This window comes from Somniosus microcephalus, unplaced genomic scaffold (genome assembly GCF_052327205.1).
Source record: "Somniosus microcephalus isolate GS21.2 unplaced genomic scaffold, FLI_Smic_1.0 unresolved_chr4, whole genome shotgun sequence".
Lineage (NCBI taxonomy): Eukaryota > Metazoa > Chordata > Chondrichthyes > Squaliformes > Somniosidae > Somniosus > Somniosus microcephalus.
In genome coordinates this window covers 43,673,204-43,685,942 of record NW_028225182.1, presented here as the reverse complement: position 1 = coordinate 43,685,942, position 12,739 = coordinate 43,673,204, and positions in this window count along the sequence as shown.

Below are 12,739 nucleotides of genomic sequence, written 5' to 3'. Positions count from 1 at the left end.
CAGTGAGGAGTGTTGCTCAGTGAGGAGTGACGCTGAGTGAGGAGTGGAGCTCAGTGAGCTGTGACACTCAGTGAGTAGTGGAGTGCGTTGAGGAGTGACGCTCAGTGAGGAGTGACGCTCAGTGAGGAGTGACGCTCAGTGAGGAGTGGAGCTCAGTGAGGGCTGACGCTCAGTGAGGAGTGATGCTCAGTGAGGAGTGGAGCTCAGTGAGGAGTGACGCTCAGTGAGGAGTGATGCTCAGTGAGGAGTGGAGCTCAGTGAAGAGTGGTGCTCTGTGAGAAGTGATGCTCAGTGAGGATTGATGCTCAGTGAGGAGTGGAGCTCAGCGAGGAGATTCAGTGAGGAGTGACGCTCAGTTTGGAGTGGAGCTCAGTGAGGAGTGACGCTCAGTGAGGAGTGGAGCTCAGTGAGGATTGACACTCAGTGAGGAGTGGAGCTCTGAGGATTGAAGCTCAGTGAGGAGTGGAGCTCGGTGAGGAGTGACGCTCAGTGAGGAGTGACAATCAGGGAGGAGTGATGCTCGGTGTGGAGTGACACTCAGGGAGGCGTGATGCTCAGTGAAGAGTGATGCTCAGTGTGGAGTGGAGCTCTGTGAGGAGTGGAGCTCAGTGAGGAGTGACGCTCAGTGAGGAGTGGAGCTCAGTGAGGAGTGACGCTCAGTGAGGTGTGGAGCTCAGTGAGGAGTGACGCTCAGTGAGGAGTGGAGCTCAGTGAGGATTGACGCTCAGTGAGGAGTGGAGCTCGCTGAGGAGTGACGCTCAGTGAGGAGTGTCGCTCAGTGAGGAGTGACGCTGATGAGGAGTGGAGCTCAGTGAGGTGTGACGCTCAGTGAGGAGTGGAGCTCGGTGAGGAGTCACGCTCAGTGAGGAGTGACGCTCAGTGGGGAGTGGAGCTCAGTGAGGAGTGGAGCTCAGTGTGGAGTGGAGCTCAGTGAGGTGTGACGCTCAGTGAGGAGTGGAGCGCGTTGAGGAGTGACGCTCACGGAAGAGTGACGCTCAGTGAGGAGTGGAGCTCAGTGAGGACTGACGCTCAGTGAGGAGTGATGCTCAGTGAGGAGTGGAGCTCAGTGAGGAGTGACGCTCAGTGAGGAGTGATGCTCAGTGAGGAGTGGAGCTCAGTGAGGAGTGGAGCTCAGTGAGGAGTGACGCTCAGTGAGGAGTGGGGCTCAGTGAGTAGTGACGCTCAGTGAGGAGAGATGCTCAGTGAGGAGTGGAGCTCAGTGAAGAGACTTTGTGAGGAGTGACGCTCAGTGAGGAGTGGAACTCAGTGAGGAGTGACGCTCAGTGAGGAGTGGAGCTCAGTGAGGATTGACGCTCAGTGAGGAGTGGAGCTCGGTGAGGAGTGACGCTCAGTGAGGAGTGACAATCAGGGAGGAGTGATGCTCGGTGTGGAGTGACACTCAGGGAGGCGTGATGCTCAGTGTGGAGCGGAGCTCTGTGAGGAGTGGAGCTCAGTGAGGAGTGACGTTCAGTGAGGAGTGGAGCTCAGTGAGGAGTGATGCTCAGTGTGGAGTGGAGCTCAGTGAGGAGTGGATCTCATTGAGGAGTGGAGCTCAGTGAGGAGTGAAGCTCAATGAGGAGTGGAGCTCAGTGAGGAGTGGAGCTCAGTGTGGAGTGACGCTCAGTGAGGAGTGATGCTCAGTGAGGAGTGCAGCACAGTGAGGAATGACGCTCAGTGAGGAATGATGCTCAGTGAGGAGTGCAGCTCAGTGAAGAGATAAGCAAAGTGAAGAGTGGAGCTCAGTGCGGAGTGGAGCTCTGTGAGGAGTGATGCTCAGCGATGAGTGACGCTCAGTGAGGAGTGGAGCTCAGTGAGGAGTGACGCTCAGTGAGGAGTGGAGCTCAGTGAGGATTGACGCTCAGTGAGGAGTGGAGCTCAGTGAGGTGTGATGCTCAGTGAGGAGTGGAGCTCGGTGAGGAGTCACGTTCAGTGAGGAGTGTCGCTAAGTGAGGAGTGACGCTGAGTGAGGAGTGGAGCTCAGTGAGGTGTGACGCTCAGTGAGGAGTGGAGCTCGTTGAGGAGTAGAGCTTGGTGAGGAGTGACGCTCAGTGAGGAGTGGAGCTCAGTGAGTAGTGACGCTCAGTGAGGAGTGTCGCTCAGTGAGGAGTGACGCTGAGTGAGGAGTGGAGCTCAGTGAGGTGTGACGCTCAGTGAGGAGTGGAGCTCGGTGAGGAGTCACGCTCAGTGAGGAGTGATGCTCAGTGAGGAGTGGAGCTCAGTGAGGAGTGGAGCTCAGTGAGGAATGGAGCTCAGTGTGGAGTGGAGCTCAGTGAGGTGTGACACTCAGTGAGTCGTGGAGTGCGTTGAGGAGTGACGCTCAGTGAGGAGTGACGCTCAGTGAGGAGTGACGCTCAGTGAGGAGTGGAGCTCAGTGAGGACTGACGCTCAGTGAGGAGTGATGCTCAGTGAGGAGTGGAGCTCAGTGAGGAGTGACGCTCAGTGAGGAGTGATGCTCAGTGAGGAGTGGAGCTCAGTGAAGAGTGGAGCTCTGTGAGAAGTGATGCTCAGTGAGGATTGATGCTCAGTGAGGAGTGGAGCTCAGCGAGGAGATTCAGTGAGGAGTGACGCTCAGTGAGGAGTGGAGCTCAGTGAGGAGTGATGCTCAGTGAGGAGTGGAGCTCAGTGAGGATTGACGCTCAGTGAGGAGTGGAGCTCGGTGAGGAGTAACGCTCAGTGAGGAGTGACAATCAGGGAGGAGTGATGCTCGGTGTGGAGTGACACTCAGGAAGGCGTGATGCTCAGTGAAGAGTGATGCTCAGTGTGGAGCGGAGCTCTGTGAGGAGTGGAGCTCAGTGAGGAGTGACGCTCAGTGAGGAGTGGAGCTCAGTGAGGAGTGACGCTCAGTGAGGTGTGGAGCTCAGTGAGGAGTGGAGCTCATTGAGGAGTGGAGGTCAGTGAGGCGTGACGCTCAATGAGGCGTGGAGCTCAGTGAGCAGTGGAGCTCAGAGATGAGAGACGCTCAGTGTGGAGTGAGTCTCAGTCAGGAGGGGAGCTCAGTGAGGAGTGGAGCTCGGTGAGGAGTGACGCTCAGTGAGGAGTCATGCTCTGTGAGGAGTGGAGCTCAATAAGGAGTGATGCTCAGTGACGAGTGACGCTCAGTGACCAGTGGAGGTCAGTGTGGAGTGGAGCTCAGTGAGGAGTGATGCTCAGTAAGGAGTGGAACTAAGTGAGGAGTGACGCTCAGTGAGGAGTGGAGCTAAGTGAGGAGTGACGCTCAGTGAGGAGTGGAGCTCAGTGTGGAGTGACGCTCAGTGAGGAGTGGAGGTCTCTGAGGGGTGACGCTCAGTGAGGAGTGATGCTCAGTGAGGAGTGACGCTCAGTGAGGAGAGGAGCTCAGTGAGGAGTGGAGCTCGGTGAGGAGTGGAGGTCTCTGAGGAGTGACGCTCAGTGAGGAGTGATGCTCAGTGAGGAGTGACGCTCAGTGAGGAGTGGAGCTCTGTGAGGAGTGGAGCTTAGTGAGGAGTGACGCTCAGTGAGAAGTGGAGCTCAGTGAGGAGTGATGCTCAGTGAGAAGTGGAGCTCAGTGTTGAGTGGAGCTCAATGAGGAGTGACGCTCAGTGAGGCGTGGAGCTCGGTGAGAGGAGTTGCTCAGTGAGGAGTGGGGCTCAGTGAGTAGTGACGCTCAGTGAGGAGTGACGCTCAGTGAGGAGTGATGCTCAGTGAGGAGTGATGCTCAGTGTGGAGTGGAGCTCTGTGAAGAGTGGAGCTCAGTGAGGAGTGACGCTCAGTGAGGAGTGGAGCTCAGTGAGGAGTGGAGCTCATTGAGGAGTGGAGCTCAGTGAGGATTGGAGCTCGGTGAGGAGTGGAGCTCTGTGAGGAGTGGAGCTCGGTGAGGAGAGGAGCTCGGTGAGGAGTGATGCTCAGTGAGGAGTGACGCTAAGTGAGGAGAGGAGCTCAGTGAGGAGTGAAGCTCAGTGAGGAGTGACACTCAGTGAGGAGTGGAGCTCAGTGAGTAGTGGAGCTCGGTGTGGAGTGAAGCTCAGTGAGGCGTGACACTCTGTGAGGAGTGGAGCTCAGTGAGGAGTTAAGCTCAGTGAGGAGCGACACTCAGTGAGGAGTGTGGCTCAGTGAGGAGTGGAGCTCAGTGAGGTGTGACGCTCAGTGAGGAGCGGAGCTCGGTGAGGAGTGACGCTCAGTGAGTAGTGAAGCTCAGTGAGAAGTGACGCTCGGTGAGGAGTGACGCTCAGTGAGGAGTAACGCTCAGTGAGGAGTGATGCTCAGTTAGGAGTGCAGCTCAGTGAGGATTGACGCTCAGTGAGGAGTGGAGCTCGGTGAGGAGTGACGCTCAGTGAGGAGTGACAATCAGGGAGGAGTGATGCTCGGTGTGGCGTGACACTCAGGGAGGCGTGATGCTCAGTGAAGAGTGATGCTCAGTGTGGAGCGGAGCTCTGAGAGGAGTGGAGCTCAATGAGGAGTGACGCTCAGTGAGGAGTGGAGCTCAGTGAGGAGTGACGCTCAGTGAGGTGTGGAGCTCAGTGAGGAGCGACGCTCAGTGAGGAGTGGAGCTCAGTGAGGATTGACGCTCAGTGAGGAGTGGAGCTCGGTGAGGAGTGACGCTCAGTGAGGAGTGTCGCTCAGTAAGGAGTGACGCTGATGAGGAGTGGAGCTCAGTGATGTGTGACGCTCAGTGAGGAGTGGAGCTCGGTGAGGAGTCACGCTCAGTGAGGAGTGACGCTCAGTGAGGACTGACGCTCAGTGAGGAGTGGAGCTCAGTGAGGAGTGGAGCTCAGTGTGGAGTGGAGCTCAGTGAGGTGTGACGCTCAGTGAGGAGTGGAGCGCGTTGAGGAGTGACGCTCAGTGAAGAGTGACGCTCAGTGAGGAGTGACGCTCAGTGAGGAGTGATGCTCAGTGAGGAGTGGAGCTCAGTGAGGAGTGGAGCTCAGTGAGGAGTGACGCTCAGTGAGGAGTGGGGCTCAGCGTGTAGTGACGCTCAGTGAGGAGCGATGCTCAGTGAGGAGTGGAGCTCAGTGAGGAGTGACGCTCAGTGAGGAGTGATGCTCAGTGAGGAGTGGAGCTCAGTGAGGAGTGGAGCTCAGTGAGGAGTGACGCTCAGTGAGGAGTGGGGCTCAGTGAGTAGTGACGCTCAGTGAGGAGTGATGCTCAGTGAGGAGTGGAGCTCAGTGAAGAGTTGAGCTCTGTGAGAAGTGATGCTCAGTGAGGTTTGATGCTCAGTGAGGAGTGGAGCTCGGCGAGGAGACTCTGTGAGGAGTGACACTCAGTGAGAAGTGACGCTCAGTGAGGAGTGGAGCTCAGTGAGGATTGACGCTCAGTGAGGAGTGGAGCTCGGTGAGGAGTGACGCTCAGTGAGGAGTGTCAATCAGGGAGGAGTGATGCTCGGTGTGGAGTGACACTCAGGGAGGCATGATGCTCAGTGAAGAGTGATGCTCAGTGTGGACTGGAGCTCTGTGAGGAGTGGAGCTCAGTGAGGAGTGACGCTCAGTGAGGAGTGAAGCTCAGTGAGGAGTGACGCTCAGTGTGGAGTGGAGCTCAGTGAGGAGTGGAGCTCATTGAGGAGTGGAGCTCAGTGAGGAGTGAAGCTCAATGAGGAGTGGAGCTCAGTGAGCAGTGGAGCTCAGTGTGGAGCGGGACTCAGTGAGGTGTGGAGCTCTGTGAGGTGTGACGCTCAGTGAGGAGTGGGGCTCAGTGAGGAGTGGGGCTCAGTGAGGAGAGGAGCTCAGTGTGGAGTGGAGCTCAGTGAGGAGTGGAGCTCATTGAGGAGTGGAGCTCAGTGAGGAGTGAAGCTCAATGAGGAGTGGAGCTCAGTGAGCAGTGGAGCTCAGTGTGGAGCGGGACTCAGTGAGGTGTGGAGCTCTGTGAGGTGTGACGCTCAGTGAGGAGAGGAGCTCAGTGAGGAGGGACGCTCAGTGTGGAGTATGTCTCAGTCAGGAGTGATGCTCAGTGAGGACTGACGCTCAGTGAGGAGTGGAGCTCAGTGTGTGGTGGAGCTCAGTGAGGAGTGGAGCTCGGTGAGGAGTGACGCTCAGTGAGGAGTGACGCTCAGTGAAGAGTGACGCTCAGTGAGGAGTGGAGCTCAGTGAGGACTGACGCTCAGTGAGGAGTGATGCTCAGTGAGGAGTGGAGCTCAGTGAGGAGTGACGCTCAGTGAGGAGTGATGCTCAGTGAGGAGTGGAGCTCAGTGAGGAGTGGAGCTCAGTGAGGAGTGACGCTCAGTGAGGAGTGGGGCTCAGTGAGTAGTGACGCTCAGTGAGGAGTGATGCTCAGTGAGGAGTGGAGCTCAGTGAAGAGTTGAGCTCTGTGAGAAGTGATGCTCAGTGAGGATTGATGCTCAGTGAGGAGTGGAGCTCGGCGAGGAGACTTTGAGGAGTGACACTCAGTGAGGAGTGACGCTCAGTGAGGAGTGGAGCTCAGTGAGAATTGACGCTCAGTGAGGAGTGGAGCTCGGTGAGGAGTGACGCTCAGTGAGGAGTGACAATCAGGGAGGAGTGATGCTCGGTGTGGAGTGACACTCAGGGAGGCGTGATGCTCAGTGAAGAGTGATGCTCAGTGCGGACTGGAGCTCTGTGAGGAGTGGAGCTCAATGAGGAGTGACGCTCAGTGAGGAGTGGAGCTCAGTGAGGAATGACGCTCAGTGTGGAGTGGAGCTCAGTGAGGAGTAGAGCTCATTGAGGAGTGGAGCTCAGTGAGGAGTGAAGCTCAATGAGGAGTGGAGCTCAGTGAGCAGTGGAGCTCAGTGTGGAGTGACGCACAGTGAGGTGTGACGCTCAGTGAGGAGTGGAGCTCGGTGAGGAGTGACGCTCAGTGAGGAGTGACGCTCAGTGAAGAGTGACGCTCAGTGAGGAGTGGAGCTCAGTGTGGAGTGACGCTCAGTGAGGAGTGATGCTCAGTGAGGAGTGCAGCTCAGTGAGGAATGACACTCAGTGAGGAGTGATGCTCAGTGAGGAGTGGAGCTCAGTGAAGAGATAAGCAAAGTGAAGAGTGGAGCTCAGTGAGGAGTGGAGCTGTGTGAGGAGTGATGCTCAGTGAGGATTGATGCTCAGTGAGGAGTGGAGCTCGGTGAGGAGACTCAGTGATGAGTGACGCTCAGTGAGGAGTGGAGCTCAGTGTGGAGTGACGCTCAGTGAGGAGTGGAGCTCAGTGAGGATTGACGCTCAGTGAGGAGTGGAGCTCAGTGAGTAGTGACGCTCAGTGAGGAGTGTCGCTCAGTGAGGAGTGACGCTGAGTGAGGAGTGGAGCTCAGTGAGGTGTGACGCTCAGTGAGGAGTGGAGCTCGGTGAGGAGTCACGCTCAGTGAGGAGTGATGCTCAGTGAGGCGTGGAGCTCAGTGAGGAGTGGAGCTCAGTGTGGAGTGGAGCTCAGTGAGGTGTGACACTCAGTGAGTAGTGGAGTGCGTTGAGGAGTGACGCTCAGTGAGGAGTGACGCTCAGTGAGGAGTGACGCTCAGTGAGGAGTGGAGCTCAGTGAGGACTGACGCTCAGTGAGGAGTGATGCTCAGTGAGGAGTGGAGCTCAGTGAGGAGTGACGCTCAGTGAGGAGTGATGCTCAGTGAGGAGTGGAGCTCAGTGAAGAGTGGAGCTCTGTGAGAAGTGATGCTCAGTGAGGATTGATGCTCAGTGAAGAGTGGAGCTCAGCGAGGAGATTCAGTGAGGAGTGACGCTCAGTGAGGTGTGGAGCTCAGTGAGGAGTGACGCTCAGTGAGGAGTGGAGCTCAGTGAGGATTGACGCTCAGTGAGGAGTGGAGCTCGGTGAGGAGTGACGCTCAGTGAGGAGTGACAATCAGGGAGGAGTGATGCTCGGTGTGGAGTGACACTCAGGGAGGCGTGATGCTCAGTGAAGAGTGATGCTCAGTGTGGAGCGGAGCTCTGTGAGGAGTGGAGCTCAGTGAGGAGTGACGCACAGTGAGGAGTGGAGGTCAGTGAGGCGTGACGCTCAATGAGGCATGGAGCTCAGAGATGAGAGACGCTCAGTGTGGAGTGAGTCTCAGTCAGGAGTGGAGCTCAGTGAGGAGTGGAGCTCGGTGAGGAGTGACGCTCAGTGAGGAGTCATGCTCTGTGAGGAGTGGAGCTCAATAAGGAGTGATGCTCAGTGACGAGTGACGCTCAGTGACCAGTGGAGGTCAGTGTGGAGTGGAGCTCAGTGAGGAGTGATGCTCAGTAAGGAGTGGAGCTAAGTGAGGAGTGGAGCTAAGTGAGGAGCGACGCTCAGTGAGGAGTGGAGCTCAGTGTGGAGTGACGCTCGGTGAGGAGTGGAGGTCTCTGAGGGGTGATGCTCAGTGAGGAGTGATGCTCAGTGAGGAGTGACGCTCAGTGAGGAGTGGAGCTCGGTGAGGAGTGGAGGTCTCTGAGGAGTGACGCTCAGTGATGAGTGATGCTCAGTGAGGAGTGGAGCTCTGTGAGGAGTGGAGCTTAGTGAGGAGTGACGCTCAGTGAGAAGTGGAGCTCAGTGAGGAGTGATGCTCAGTGAGAAGTGGAGCTCAGTGTGGAGTGGAGCTCAGTGAGGAGTGATGCTCAGTAAGGAGTGGAACTAAGTGAGGAGTGGAGCTAAGTGAGGAGCGACGCTCAGTGAGGAGTGGAGCTCAGTGTGGAGTGACGCTCGGTGAGGAGTGGAGGTCTCTGAGGGGTGATGCTCAGTGAGGAGTGATGCTCAGTGAGGAGTGACGCTCAGTGAGGAGTGGAGCTCGGTGAGGAGTGGAGGTCTCTGAGGAGTGACGCTCAGTGATGAGTGATGCTCAGTGAGGAGTGGAGCTCTGTGAGGAGTGGAGCTTAGTGAGGAGTGACGCTCAGTGAGAAGTGGAGCTCAGTGAGGAGTGATGCTCAGTGAGAAGTGGAGCTCAGTGTTGAGTGGAGCTCAATGAGGAGTGACGCTCAGTGAGGCGTGGAGCGCGGTGAGAGGAGTTGCTCAGTGAGTAGTGACGCTCAGTGAGGAGTGACGCTCAGTGAGGAGTGATGCTCAGTGAGGAGTGGTGATCAGTGTGGAGTGGAGCTCTGTGAAGAGTGGAGCTCAGTGAGGAGTGACGCTCAGTGAGTAGTGGAGCTCAGTGAGGAGTGGAGCTCATTGAGGAGTGGAGCTCAGTGAGGATTGGAGCTCGGTGAGGAGTGGAGCTCTGTGAGGAGTGGAGCTCGGTGAGGAGTGGAGCTCGGTGAGGAGTGATGCTCAGTGAGGAGTGACGCTAAGTGAGGAGTGGAGCTCAGTGAGGAGTGAAGCTCAGTGAGGAGTGACACTCAGTGAGGAGTGGAGCTCAGTGAGCAGTGGAGCTCGGTGTGGAGTGAAGCTCAGTGAGGAGTGACACTCTGTGAGGAGTGGAGCTCAGTGAGGAGTTAAGCTCAGTGAGGAGCGACACTCAGTGAGGAGTGTGGCTCAGTGAGGATTGGAGCTCTGTGAGGAGTGGAGCTCAGTGAGGTGTGACGCTCAGTGAGGAGCGGAGCTCGGTGAGGAGTGACGCTCAGTGAGTAGTGAAGCTCAGTGAGGAGTGACGCTCGGTGAGGAGTGACGCTCAGTGAGGAGTAACGCTCAGTGAAGAGTGATGCTCTGTTAGGAGTGCAGCTCAGTGAGGATTGACGCTCAGTGAGGAGTGGAGCTCGGTGTGGAGTGACGCTCAGTGAGGAGTGACAATCAGGGAGGAGTGATGCTCGGTGAAGAGTGATGCTCAGTGTGGAGCGGAGCTCTGAGAGAAGTGGAGCTCAGTGAGGAGTGACGCTCAGTGAGGAGTGGAGCTCAGTGAGGAGTGACGCTCAGTGAGGTGTGGAGCTCAGTGAGGAGTGATGCTCAGTGAGGAGTGGAGCTCAGTGAGGAGTGACGCTGATGAGGAGTGGAGCTCAGTGAGGAGTGGAGCTCGGTGAGGAGTCACGCTCAGTGAGGAGTGACACTCAGTGAGGAGTGGAGCTCAGTGAGGAGTGGAGCTCAGTGTGGAGTGGAGCTCAGTGAGGTGTGACGCTCAGTGAGGAGTGGAGCGCGTTGAGGAGTGACGCTCAGTGAAGAGTGACGCTCAGTGAGGAGTGGAGCTCAGTGAGGACTGACGCTCAGTGAGGAGTGATGCTCAGTGAGGAGTGGAGCTCAGTGAGAAGTGACGCTCAGTGAGGAGTGATGCTCAGTGAGGATTGGAGCTCAGTGAGGAGTGGAGCTCAGTGAGGAGTGACGCTCAGTGAGGAGTGGGGCTCAGTGAGTAGTGACGCTCAGTGAGGAGTGACGCTCAGTGAGGAGTGGAGCTCAGTGAAGAGTTGAGCTCTGTGAGAAGTGATGCTCAGTGAGGATTGATGCTCAGTGAGGAGTGGAGCTCGGCGAGGAGACTCTGTGAGGAGTGACGCTCAGTGAGGAGTGGAACTCAGTGAGTAGTGACGCTTAGTGAGGAGTGGAGCTCAGTGAGGATTGACGCTCAGTGAGGAGTGGAGCTCGGTGAGGAGTGACGCTCAGTGAGGAGTGACAATCAGGGAGGAGTGATGCTCGGTGTGGAGTGACACTCAGGGAGGCTTGATGCTCAGTGAAGAGTGATGCTCAGTGTGGACTGGAGCTCTGTGAGGAGTGGAGCTCAGTGAGGAGTGGAGCTCAGTGAGGAGTGACGCTCAGTGTGGAGTGGAGCTCAGTGAGGAGTGGAGCTCATTGAGGAGTGGAGCTCAGTGAGGAGTGAAGCTCAATGAGGAGTGGAGCTCAGTGAGCAGTGGAGCTCAGTGTGGAGCGGGACTCAGTGAGGTGTGGAGCTCTGTGAGGTGTGACGCTCAGTGAGCAGTGGAGCTCAGTGAGGAGTGGGGCTCAGTGAGGAGAGGAGCTCAGTGAGGAGGGATGCTCAGTGTGGAGTATGTCTCAGTCAGGAGTGATGCTCAGTGAGGACTGACGCTCAGTGAGGAGTGGAGCTCAGTGTGTAGTGGAGCTCAGTGAGGAGTGGAGCTCGGTGAGGAGTGACGCTCAGTGAGGAGTGACGCTCAGTGAAGAGTGACGCTCAGTGAGGAGTGGAGCTCAGTGTGGAGTGACGCTCAGTGAGGAGTGATGCTCAGTGAGGAGTGCAGCTCAGTGAGGAATGACACTCAGTGAGGAGTGATGCTCAGTGAGGAGTGGAGCTCAGTGAAGAGATAAGCAAAGTGAAGAGTGGAGCTCAGTGAGGAGTGGAGCTCTGTGAGGAGTGATGCTCAGTGAGTATTGATGCTCAGTGAGGAGTGGAGCTCGGTGAGGAGACACAGTGATAAGTGACGCTCAGTGAGGAGTGGAGCTCAGTGAGGAGTGACGCTCAGTGAGGAGTGGAGCTCAGTGAGGATTGACGCTCAGTGAGGAGTGGAGCTCAGTGAGGTGTGACGCTCAGTGAGGAGTGGAGCTCGGTGAGGAGTCACGCTCAGTGAGGAGTGTCGCTCAGTGAGGAGTGACGCTGAGTGAGGAGTGGAGCTCAGTGAGGTGTGACGCTCAGTGAGGAGTGGAGCTCGTTGAGGAGTAGAGCTTGGTGAGGAGTGACGCTCAGTGAGGAGTGGAGCTCAGTGAGTAGTGACGCTCAGTGAGGAGTGTCGCTCAGTGAGGAGTGACGCTGAGTGAGGAGTGGAGCTCAGTGAGGTGTGACGCTCAGTGAGGAGTGGAGCTCGGTGAGGAGTCACGCTCAGTGAGGAGTGATGCTCATTGAGGAGTGGAGCTCAGTGAGGAGTGGAGCTCAGTGTGGAGTGGAGCTCAGTGAGGTGTGACACTCAGTGAGTAGTGGAGTGCGTTGAGGAGTGACGCTCAGTGAGGAGTGACGCTCAGTGAGGAGTGACGCTCAGTGAGGAGTGGAGCTCAGTGAGGACTGACGCTCAGTGAGGAGTGATGCTCAGTGAGGAGTGGAGCTCAGCGAGGAGTGACGCTCAGTGAGGAGTGACGCTCAGTGAGGAGTGGAGCTCAGTGAGGAGTGACGCTCAGTGAGGAGTGGAGCTCAGTGAGGATTGACGCTCAGTGAGGAGTGGAGCTCGGTGAGGAGTGACGCTCAGTGATGAGTGACAATCAGGGAGGAGTGATGCTTGGTGTGGAGTGACACTCAGGGAGGCGTGATGCTCAGTGTGGAGCGGAGCTCTGTGAGGAGTGGAGCTCAGTGAGGAGTGACGCTCAGTGAGGAGTGGAGCTCAGTGAGGAGTGACGCTCAGTGAGGTGTGGAGCTCAGTGAGGAGTGGAGCTCATTGAGGAGTGGAGGTCAGTGAGGCGTGACGCTCAATGAGGCGTGGAGCTCAGTGAGCAGTGGAGCTCAGAGATGAGAGGCGCTCAGTGTGGAGTGAGTCTCAGTCAGGAGTGGAGCTCGGTGAGGAGTGGAGCTCGGTGAGGAGTGACGCTCAGTGAGGAGTCATGCTCTGTGAGGAGTGGAGCTCAATAAGGAGTGATGCTCAGTGACGAGTGACGCTCAGTGACCAGTGGAGGTCAGTGTGGAGTGGAGCTCAGTGAGGAGTGATGCTCAGTAAGGAGTGGAGCTAAGTGAGGAGTGACGCTCAGCGAGGAGTGGAGCTCAGTGTGGAGTGACGCTCAGTGAGGAGTGGAGGTCGGTGAGGAGTGACGCTCAGTGAGGAGTGACGCTCAGTGAAGAGTGACGCTCAGTGAGGAGTGGAGCTCAGTGAGGAATGACACTCAGTGAGGAGTGATGCTCAGTGAGGAGTGGAGCTCAGTGAAGAGATAAGCAAAGTGAAGAGTGGAGCTCAGTGAGGAGTGGAGCTCTGTGAGGAGTGATGCTCAGTGAGGATTGATGCTCAGTCAGGAGTGGAGCTCGGTGAGGAGACACAGTGATGAGTGACGCTCAGTGAGGAGTGGAGCTCAGTGAGGAGTGACGCTCAGTGAGGAGTGGAGCTCA